Below are 11,364 nucleotides of genomic sequence, written 5' to 3' on the forward strand. Positions count from 1 at the left end.
GGGGCAGCTGTGGTTGTTGTGCTTGGGGCAGCTGTGGTTGTCGTTGTTGGATCAACTGTGGTTGTAGTCGTTGGGGCAGCTGTGGTTGTCGTTGTTGGATCAACTGTGGTTGTTGTTGTTGGGGCAGCTGTGGTTGTCGTTGTTGGATCAACTGTGGTTGTTGTTGTTGGATCAACTGTGGTTGTTGTTGTTGGGGCAGCTGTGGTTGTCGTTGTTGGATCAACTGTGGTTGTTGTTGTTGGGGCAGCTGTGGTTGTCGTTGGATCAACTGTGGTTGTAGTCGTTGGGGCAGCTGTGGTTGTCGTTGTTGGATCAACTGTGGTTGTTGTTGTTGGGGCAGCTGTGGTTGTCGTTGTTGGATCAACTGTGGTTGTTGTTGTTGGGGCAGCTGTGGTTGTTGTTGTTGGGGCAGCTGTGGTTGTCGTTGTTGGATCAACTGTGGTTGTAGTCGTTGGGGCAGCTGTGGTTGTTGTTGTTGGGGCAGCTGTGGTTGTCGTTGTTGGATCAACTGTGGTTGTAGTCGTTGGGGCAGCTGTGGTTGTCGTTGTTGGATCAACTGTGGTTGTTGTTGTTGGGGCAGCTGTGGTTGTCGTTGTTGGATCAACTGTGGTTGTTGTTGTTGGATCAACTGTGGTTGTAGTCGTTGGGGCAGCTGTGGTTGTCGTTGTTGGATCAACTGTGGTTGTTGTTGTTGGGGCAGCTGTGGTTGTTGTTGTTGGGGCAGCTGTGGTTGTCGTTGTTGGATCAACTGTGGTTGTAGTCATTGGGGCAGCTGTGGTTGTCGTTGGATCAACTGTGGTTGTAGTCGTTGGGGCAGCTGTGGTTGTCGTTGTTGGATCAACTGTGGTTGTTGTTGTTGGGGCAGCTGTGGTTGTCGTTGTTGGATCAACTGTGGTTGTTGTTGTTGGATCAACTGTGGTTGTAGTCGTTGGGGCAGCTGTGGTTGTCGTTGTTGGATCAACTGTGGTTGTTGTTGTTGGGGCAGCTGTGGTTGTTGTTGTTGGGGCAGCTGTGGTTGTCGTTGTTGGATCAACTGTGGTTGTAGTCATTGGGGCAGCTGTGGTTGTCGTTGGATCAACTGTGGTTGTAGTCGTTGGGGCAGCTGTGGTTGTCGTTGTTGGATCAACTGTGGTTGTTGTTGTTGGGGCAGCTGTGGTTGTCGTTGTTGGATCAACTGTGGTTGTTGTTGTTGGATCAACTGTGGTTGTAGTCGTTGGGGCAGCTGTGGTTGTCGTTGGATCAACTGTGGTTGTAGTCGTTGGGGAAGCTGTGGTTGTCGTTGTTGGATCAACTGTGGTTGTTGTTGTTGGGGCAGCTGTGGTTGTCGTTGTTGGATCAACTGTGGTTGTTGTTGTTGGATCAACTGTGGTTGTAGTCGTTGGGGCAGCTGTGGTTGTCGTTGTTGGATCAACTGTGGTTGTTGTTGTTGGGGCAGCTGTGGTTGTTGTTGTTGGGGCAGCTGTGGTTGTCGTTGTTGGATCAACTGTGGTTGTAGTCGTTGGGGCAGCTGTGGTTGTTGTTGTTGGGGCAGCTGTGGTTGTCGTTGTTGGATCAACTGTGGTTGTAGTCGTTGGGGCAGCTGTGGTTGTCGTTGGATCAACTGTGGTTGTAGTCGTTGGGGCAGCTGTGGTTGTCGTTGTTGGATCAACTGTGGTTGTTGTTGTTGGGGCAGCTGTGGTTGTCGTTGTTGGATCAACTGTGGTTGTTGTTGTTGGATCAACTGTGGTTGTAGTCGTTGGGGCAGCTGTGGTTGTCGTTGTTGGATCAACTGTGGTTGTTGTTGTTGGGGCAGCTGTGGTTGTTGTTGTTGGGGCAGCTGTGGTTGTCGTTGTTGGATCAACTGTGGTTGTAGTCGTTGGGGCAGCTGTGGTTGTTGTTGTTGGGGCAGCTGTGGTTGTCGTTGTTGGATCAACTGTGGTTGTAGTCGTTGGGGCAGCTGTGGTTGTCGTTGTTGGATCAACTGTGGTTGTTGTTGTTGGGGCAGCTGTGGTTGTCGTTGTTGGATCAACTGTGGTTGTTGTTGTTGGATCAACTGTGGTTGTAGTCGTTGGGGCAGCTGTGGTTGTCGTTGTTGGATCAACTGTGGTTGTTGTTATTGGGGCAGCTGTGGTTGTTGTTGTTGGGGCAGCTGTGGTTGTCGTTGTTGGATCAACTGTGGTTGTAGTCGTTGGGGCAGCTGTGGTTGTCGTTGGATCAACTGTGGTTGTAGTCGTTGGGGCAGCTGTGGTTGTCGTTGTTGGATCAACTGTGGTTGTTGTTGTTGGGGCAGCTGTGGTTGTCGTTGTTGGATCAACTGTGGTTGTTGTTGTTGGATCAACTGTGGTTGTAGTCGTTGGGGCAGCTGTGGTTGTCGTTGTTGGATCAACTGTGGTTGTTGTTGTTGGGGCAGCTGTGGTTGTTGTTGTTGGGGCAGCTGTGGTTGTCGTTGTTGGATCAACTGTGGTTGTAGTCGTTGGGGCAGCTGTGGTTGTCGTTGTTGGATCAACTGTCGTTGTTGTTGTTGGGGCAGCTGTGGTTGTTGTTGTTGGGGCAGCTGTGTTGGTAGCTTGTGGAGCAACCCCAGTGGCTACTGATGTGAAGAACAGAAGGATTAATGTTTACAGTAACATCATTTTTCGAGAGCCCTTTCAATACATAACTTTATTTTAACACATTCTCTTGCTTACCTGTAAGTATAAGCAAAAATGATAATACTTGTCCACTACCCATTGTGCCCACTCTTGATCCTGCAAAAAACAGTACAGTGACTCACAAAAACTCATTTGAATAGATCATAAGCAAATGTGTTTAATGTTCAATTTCTGAAGATAGTTCAAAGTGTCATTAAGCAGTGCCCTTCAAGATACATACCATTTGTATTTTAGGCCAAATAACATGTTTAAACTGACCAATAAAAACAGCATTGATTGCATTCATTTACCATTCCTGAAGTTTAGAAATAATAACATATGACGTCTTAAATTCCAAAAATCATTAAGTATCATATAGAGTATCAAGAGACAAGAGATCACGCAATGCCATTTTAACCAAAAAATGTACTTTAGGTCATTATTTAAAGATGGCAGCCAAAGACTCTAATTGAAATGTAGCCAAATATAGCAAAATAAAAAATCTAAAAAAAAAAAAGTCAATTGTACAGTATCATTGAATAATATAGTAGTGACGTAATATAGATATGGTAGAGCCAATTAACTGTCATTCCTGTAGGACACTTGAAAACAATCTGAAATGTGTGCCATAATTATAATGTAGTCATCAAGATGTGGGTTACGCTTAAAAGCTATTGCAGTGTGGACAATACTTTACAATGCAAGTTAAAGCATGTAAATACCATGTATTTTCTTTTACTGACAATGATGATGCCTTTAGACATCGATCTGTATTGTCAAATATTGAAACATTTCAAACACAACATATTTTTCAAAGGGGCAAAGTTATATAGATTGTACTGTATGTACATGTAGAGACATAGAGACATATAGAGAAACCCTACAGGCTACAAGCATGCAGCCTGCAGACCCTTATATCTGATCCCTCTGTGGAGAGGGACAAGCAAAAATATGTAACTCCAAGAACCAATGCATTATTGCTATTCTTTTTGATCATGTTTTGGCATCAAAACCAGATAAATAAGATTTTAAAAAATACGATAACACCATGCAAAAGCCTAATGACAAGCAAAATTTCACAACAAATTACATGCATTATATGTACAGTATACTGAAACATAAGTTACAGTCTAAAATATAGAATATAGCCAGAAAAAATGTACTTACCCCAAGCAATAGTCAAAATGTATTAATAATGTTTTTAGATTTGCATTAATTCAAAAACTGGTTCAGAGACTCCTTATGTTTTCGTCCCTGGTGCACATCCCTTGTGATGACACCTGTTTGCTTAGGTCCCATATATATTGCAAACTAAAATGACGTGTTTTGACATGGGTGAAGAAACAATAGAGACAAAGGGGAAAAAACTGCCCCGACAGCTTCAGATTCATAGTTATTTACATAGTTCAGTCACTAGATGATCCTGAGCACTGTTACCCATGCATTCCACTCAAATGAACAAACCCTCAGTATCTTATCTTACATCCCTTTCACAAACAAAGAACTGACTCACCTGACAAATAGAATTTAGTAACCTGTGTAATGAAATGAATAATATTTTGTCTGCTGTCCAAAATTATTTTGAAATAAATTTTGTGAAATTCTACAAATCTTAGGTGGAAGTTAAAGTTGTTTTGGTTGGCACTCCTTTTTAAGTTCCGCCACAGTGGGCATCACAACTGCCTACACAATCCTTTCTCTATTTAGCACAAAAGACTGGCTGTTCTATGGTTTGCAGAGGATCCGTTAAGAACTTCACATATTAGCAACAGTGTACTTTATTAGGACCCTATTAAGAACAATTACAGTGAATTGATACAAAGGCAAGGCAGCAACCTCATATCTTTAACTATGTTATAAGATCCAAATTTAGTATTGACCCACCTGGTTCTATGGACATTCACAGATACTGATATTATTTTCTGGTGGGTGTGGATCACTGCAACATACACACAAAATCTGTGACTTCAACAACTTTTGTCAAGACAATGGAAAAAGATCATATGGACATTTTTTGCCATACTAGCTGCATACTAACTCCAATTTCTCATTGTCTTCTTGAGTTGTGTTTTATTCAAATTCAAATGTGTATTCTTATTTCTTAGTCTGATTGACCTTTGCCTTATAGGCAGACACCAGCTTTGTGTAGCCTTTCTGTGAAAATCTATGGGACTTGGGGCTACCACAGATGCAGAGGTTGAAATCAAGATGTGTTGGTGCTAGACTCAGTCCCAGTGGAGAAACGTTCCCCAACAGAGGCCAGGCTGACTGTCACTTTCACAATGATATCTCTTACTAACTTAAATATGAAGTCCACAAAAAGAGAAAAGAAAGAAAAACAAAAATGGCACATCACATATACTATAGGCATGAAAAAAATTAGTTTATTGTAAGCACAATTAATTGTTTTGTCCTGAACAATACAGGCATTGGCTTCTTAAGATTAAATTAATTAAGATAGTGACTATGATTACAAAAACATCAGAATCAAATGATTGGTAAAAAAAAAAAAAAAAAAAGTAGGTAAAGGTATACCTCTTCCACATGGTTGAAAACTATGTGTATTATTTAAGATACAAAGGCAATGGGAAACACTTTATTTAAAAATACCACAAAAACTAAATTAAAGTAAAAATAGTAATAGAACCCATAAACAAAGACTTGGCATAGCTAAAACAAATAAATAAAAGGAAATGAAACCTGAAAAAAAACAACTTTCAGTTCTAATCATGTGGTTGGATCGTTATCAGCATCTTCAGGAGACAAAAGGGGCGGGGGGTGTAACTGGTCTAACCAGCACAGATATGTAGAAAGAATCTCTACAGACATCATTCAGTACCTGGCTTATTTCAACAATCTGTGTTGTGAGCTGAGTGATGTATCTATATGTGGCTGTACCCTGTCTTCTTGACAGTTACTACTTCACAGTACACTGCATAAAATCAACATACAGCTTAGCTAAGAAAACGAACATTCAGTGTGAGACACCTAAAGACTATCAGTGACGTCACATTGACAGTGGAGCAGAGGTTTTAAAACATACCAATGGCATTTATTTATTTATTTTTTTGGCATATGCTCATTCATGAAACGTTTCAGGGCCATCATTGTTACCATTCTTCTACCTCTTTAGCTTTCTCTGTCTGTTCCTTTGAGATGATAATGCAGTTGTTCACACTGTTGCGTCAAAGCAAGAAGCTTCTTAGTTTGAACCCACTGGCCAGCTGGGGACTTTCTCTGTGTTTGCATCTGCAACCTGTGCCTCCATTGGTTTCCTATGGGTGCTCTGGTTCCCTCACACAAGCCAAAGACATGTAGGTTAGGTTAAGTCACACTTCAATGTGGGAATCTGAAAATGAAAAAAGAAAGGTTTTTTTTTTTTTTTTTTTTTTACTACAGATGAGTATTAATGTTCGGTGACTGTGGATGTATTAAGTATAACAACCTGAGTAAGTTGCTGGAATTCTTGTATTCCAACATATGACAGGTCTCTACTTTGAGAAATACTTTACCACTTTCATATCAGTTTGGTAAATACTGCATGGAACTATAGCCATCCAACCAGTTTGCTTAGCATAGCCCTGACACTGGATACAAGGAGAAACAGCTTGCCTTGTTCTGGCAAAAAGAAGTGGATTTTGTTAACTTGGGCATAGACAGCTGTTCTGTTGAGCTCACTTATGACAGGGTTTAGCTTCATATTTACCCCATAAACATGAGAGTGATATCAATCTTACCTTGCCATATTTATTTGCAAATAAGTGAATAAGAGTGTTTCCCAAAACGTCAGACTACTCCCTAAAATATTGTAATTACCTCACTTGTGTTGTTCTGATCAGGCTTGTCCTCGTTGGCATAATTTGAAACCAGGCATGTGGTCCGGATCACAATTGGGTGTTCAAAGACGAGGGGCCTCACATCAGCGGTTTTAGGGCTGTATTTGAAGAACACTGTATTTCTTCCAGAAGTAGGATTATCTTGCTGCTGTGTCATATTGGCTTTTGTAGGACTTAAGGTTGATGCCTCTGAGGAAATTGAGACAGGCTGAAGAGGACCTGAGTTTGTAAAAGGCTGAGAAACAGATTTTTGGGAGTCGGATGATGTGTTTTGTGGTGTTGTTGTCTCGGTTAATGTGCTTTGTGGTGTTATTACAGGAGCTGTAGTTTGTGGCAGGGTCATAAATGATGTAGTTTGTGACGCTGTCATTACTGATGATGTAGTTTGTGGTGTTGTCATTATAGATGATGTAGTTTGTGGCATTGTTGTCACAGATGATGTGTTTTGTGGTACGGTTGTTACAAAGGCTGTTGTTTCTGGTCCGGTTGTTACAGAGGATGTAGTTTGTGGCATTATTGTCACAAATGCTGTGCTTTGTGCCGTTGTTGTCACAGATGATGTAATTTGTGGTTTAGTTGTTACAGATGATGTAATTTGTGGCGCTGGTGTGACAGACACTGTAGTTTGTGGCATTGTTTTCACAGATAATGTGCTTTGTGGTGTCATTATCACAGGTGGTGCAGTTTGTGGCGTTGCTGTTACAGATGATGTAGTTTGTCGAGTGGTTGTAACAGATGATGTAGGTTGTTGTGCTGCTGTTAAAGAGGCTGTGCTTTCTGGCTTTGTTGTAACAGACGATGTAGTTTGTGGCATTGTTGTAACAGATGATGTAGTTCTTGGTGCCGTTGTTACAAAGGCTGTAGTTTGTGGCATTATTGTCACAAATGCTGTGCTTTGTGCCGTTGTTGTCACAGATGATGTAATTTGTAGCTTTGTTGTTATAGATGATGTAGTTTGTGGCCGTGGTGTGACAGATGATGTAGTTATTGGTGCCGTTGTTACAAAGGCTGTAGTTTGAGGCATTGTTCTAACAGATGATGTTGTTTGTGATGTTTTTGTTACAGGGGTTGTTGTTTGTGGCATTCTTGTTACAGATGATATAGTTTGGTCGGTAGTTGTCACAGATGATGTGGATTGTGGCGTTGATGTTACGGATAATGTGTTTTCTGGCATCGTTGTTACAGATGGTGCACTTTGTGGCATCGTTGTTACAGATGATGTAGTTTGTGGCATTATCGTTACAGATGATATAGTTTGTGGAGTGAATGTTACAGATGGTGTAGTTTGTGGAGTAGTTGTAACAGATGATGTAGTTATTGGTGCCGTTGTTACAAAGGCTGTAGTTTGTGGCCTTATTGTCACAAATGTTGTGCTTTGTGCTATTGTTGTCACAGATGATGTAATTTGTGGCTTTGTTGTTACAGATGATGTAGTTTGTGGCTTTGTTGTTACAGATGATGTAGTTTGTGGCTTTGTTGTTACAGACACTGTAGTTTGTGGCATTGTTTTCACAGATGGTGTAGTTTGTGGCATTGGAATAGATGATATAGTTTGTGGCATTGTTGTAACAGATGATGTAGTTATTCGTGCCGTTGTTACAGATGATGTCGTTATTTGCGCTGTTGTTACAAAGGCTGTTGTTACAAAGGCAGTAGTTTGTGGTGCTGTTGTGACAGGGGCTGTTGTTTGTGGCATTCTTCTTACAGATGACATAGTTTGGTCAGATGTTGTCAAAGATAATGTAGATTGTGGCTTTGTTGTTACAGATAATGTGCTCTGTGGCGTTGTTGTCATAGATGTAGTATGTGGTATCAAAGATGATGTAGTTTGTGGTGTTGTTGTCACAGATGATGTAGTTTCTGGTGCTGTTGTTACGGAGGCTGTAGTTTGTGCCATTGTTGTCATAGATGATGTAGCTTGCGGCCTTGTTGTTACAGAAGCTGTAGATTGCAGTGTTGTTGTTTTTAAAGAGGCTGTAGTATTTGTTGCCACAAATGATGTTATTAAAGATCCTATGTTTTGTGTGAGCACTTGAGTGGTTTCAGTAATGGTCTGTGTTGGTCTTGTAACTGCAATTTCTGTCTCGCCCACCAAAGGTGCTCCAAGTACTGAGGTTGCATGCATTGTGGCTATTGTGGTTGTTTCAAATGGCGAAGATTCAGTGGTTTGCTTTAGTGATGTGTTGGCTTTTGTAGCTACAGCTTTCATACTTTGTCCTGCCTCAGAGCTTTCAGGTTGTGTTGAAATTTTGGTGGATTCTGTCTCAGAGGCGGTAGGCCCTATTGCTGCTGTAGTTAATGGTGCCATAGATAAACTGCTGTCATCTGCTGCCACGGTTGATCCAGAAACTGTGTTAACTTTGTCCGTACTTGTTGCTTTCTTAGTAGTGGTCATCTCTCTTGCTGTAACCATTGGAGTAATCGATAAACTCTCTTCAATTGAGCCTTCAGATGTGGAGGAGGATGAATTGATTAACATGACCATCTCATCTGAGGTTAAATGTGACTCCTCTGTCTGCATTCTGTCTTGAAATGTGTGTGTAGATGTATCTGTTAAGATGGGATAAGTTGCTGATAATTGTGGAATGCTGTGTGCTGTGATGACTGAGCCTTGAGGCGTGGTCCGCGTGGAAGTCACAGACATGTTTGTGGGTGCATCAACAATGTTTGTTGTCAATGACTGTGAAGCTGGTTGGTTTGTGTCATCAGAAAAGTAACTGGTTTGGGCAGGATCATCAAGAGCAGACACAGATGTTGACTCATTGGTAGTTGTTGGCATCGTCCAGGTGTCTGATGTTGCTAAATGTGGCGTTTTGAATGACTGAGGTGTTAGAAGCCCGCTGACCTCTGGTACTGTTGTGGTCAGAGCATTTGTTGAGTTAATTTCAGGTGCCTCTGTGGAGGCTGGGCAAATGAAGTGAGGCAGGCAGACAGCTGTATGTGAGGGAAAGACACATGGTTTCATATCAGTTAATGTTAAAACACTTGCAACAGTTACTAATAGCAGAAATTAAAAATAAAATCATACTGAAAATGCAGTTAATTTTTTCTGATAATTCCATATCTCCTTGATGTTTATTTTGACTTGTAAATCTCTAATTTAGTCTTCTATTGTGTATCAATTTTTCTTGGTTTTGACTGATCCCTTGTGATTACCTGTGTGAACACACACTAATAAAACTTCAGTCTCAGTGGCTACATGGACTGAGAATAAGCCAGGAAGTTGACAGTTTTAGCTTCCTATGTGAAGTTATTATTACTATTATTATTATACCTATTAAGCTGGAGGTTAAAAAGGCCAGAGAGGGAATACAGTGCTGCAGTGAATACTGATGTGTTTTTTGAGCACTAAAGCATGTAGTCAGATGCTTGTAGAAGCCCAAAATTAAATTATGAACCTGAAAAATGAGCATAACATGTCTCCTTCAAGTTTCCGTAACAAGACCGTGCCACTGGTTCTCACCAATTCAACAATCTGTGCCTTATTAATTGAATCACCTTCACGGACCTATAGGTGAGACAACCCCTTTCTCCATCATCTGTCCATCTCACAGCTGTCACAACAATTTCCAACAATGTTTGTGGAGACAAAAACCATAACCGAGAGTTTATTGTGTCTAAGCCTAACCAGAGCATAAGCAAAGAATTTTGACAAGAGAAAAAAATGTAACCTAAGCAATCATGAAGTTGCAACATAAATAGAGGTTTGCATAACCACAGTGCTGTGTGTGGGAGAGCTGCTACTGGCTTTGTGTTGAAATGCACATGAATGAAAAGTTGGAAGCAGTGCTAAAGTTGTCAAGCTAAGCTAACTATCTCCCATTTTTGCAGTCTCCTCCTAGTATCCTCAGCTCTCACATATCAGAAAGTCGTAATCCCCCATTTAACTGAAGCCTGAAGCTTGAATACCACAAATGTATTTATTTATACCACATATTTATTTTAAGGCATTTCATTGCATATTATATGACCATTTATTAATTTTTGACTTGGCAGTTTCATTACCCCATAAAACAAGGCTTGACAGATAAGGATACAATGGATGCAGTGCAGTCTGACTCACCTGCCAGTAGGCTTAGGACAAATGCACAGTTCATGGTGACGAACGATGGTTATCCATGAGCAGCATGCATATCTAATAACAAAGCACAGACAAAGAGCAACACATTCAAGGCATTTGTCCCCTATTATTTGTAGCCAAACACCTTAAACTTACGACAGTGTGTCCTGCATGTCTTGCATACTTGCATTGCTGACTTACGTACCTGACCTGACATACCATTTGTACCATTACGCAGGTTAATGAATTATTGAGATGCAAGATCTGTGCAATCTTCCGCCCACTAGTACATGATGATCCCGAGTGTTTTTACAAAGCCTCTCAATCAGTCAACTTTCTGAGTACTGTGCCATAATTGAGCTTTTTTTTTTTTAACATTACTTCTGATTCTGTTTCAAGATTGTCAGCATACTTACAGTGACTAATTTGTCTCCTTTACCAACTTAATTGACACTCTTTATTGTATGATCCATAAAAAAAGTAACACTTTGCCCAAAGTAAGCCTCAAGGCCAAAGTTGGCCCTCTAGATGTTTCTAGTGAAAAAATACTTACAAAAATGTTTTAATATGAATGAAAATATCACTGTTTGTTGTTGTATGTTGAAGTTAACATGCTCTTTAAATATGGAGGATCCCTCCTCATTACTCACCATTATTCATAATCCGAGCCAGACAAATGACACTTTGTGCACCTGCCAGTCAATTAATAGTAAGTTGGGATCCGCAAACAGGCCATGAGAGGCAAGCATAAGAAACACAAAATGGTGCATTTCCCACGAAGCTGGCGATAGTTATCGTAGTATTTCATCCTAACATTTCAAACAATGTGCCAAGTAAAAGCTGAGATGCTACAGATTCA

The 11,364-nt window shown here is 40.8% G+C and overlaps 1 long non-coding RNA gene across 1 annotated transcript; it reads right to left on the reverse strand.

The window, feature by feature from the left end:
• Positions 1-2,499: 2,499 nt before the first annotated feature.
• On the reverse strand, positions 2,500-3,900 carry LOC119027474. The gene is made up of 3 exons (XR_005077386.1): positions 3,777-3,900; positions 2,667-2,726; positions 2,500-2,569 (listed from the first exon to the last, which is right to left on the reverse strand). It is a non-coding gene; the product is annotated as an uncharacterized LOC119027474 (long non-coding RNA).
• Positions 3,901-11,364: the final 7,464 nt, after the last annotated feature.

This window comes from Acanthopagrus latus, chromosome 10 (genome assembly GCF_904848185.1).
Source record: "Acanthopagrus latus isolate v.2019 chromosome 10, fAcaLat1.1, whole genome shotgun sequence".
Classification (NCBI taxonomy): domain Eukaryota; kingdom Metazoa; phylum Chordata; class Actinopteri; order Spariformes; family Sparidae; genus Acanthopagrus; species Acanthopagrus latus.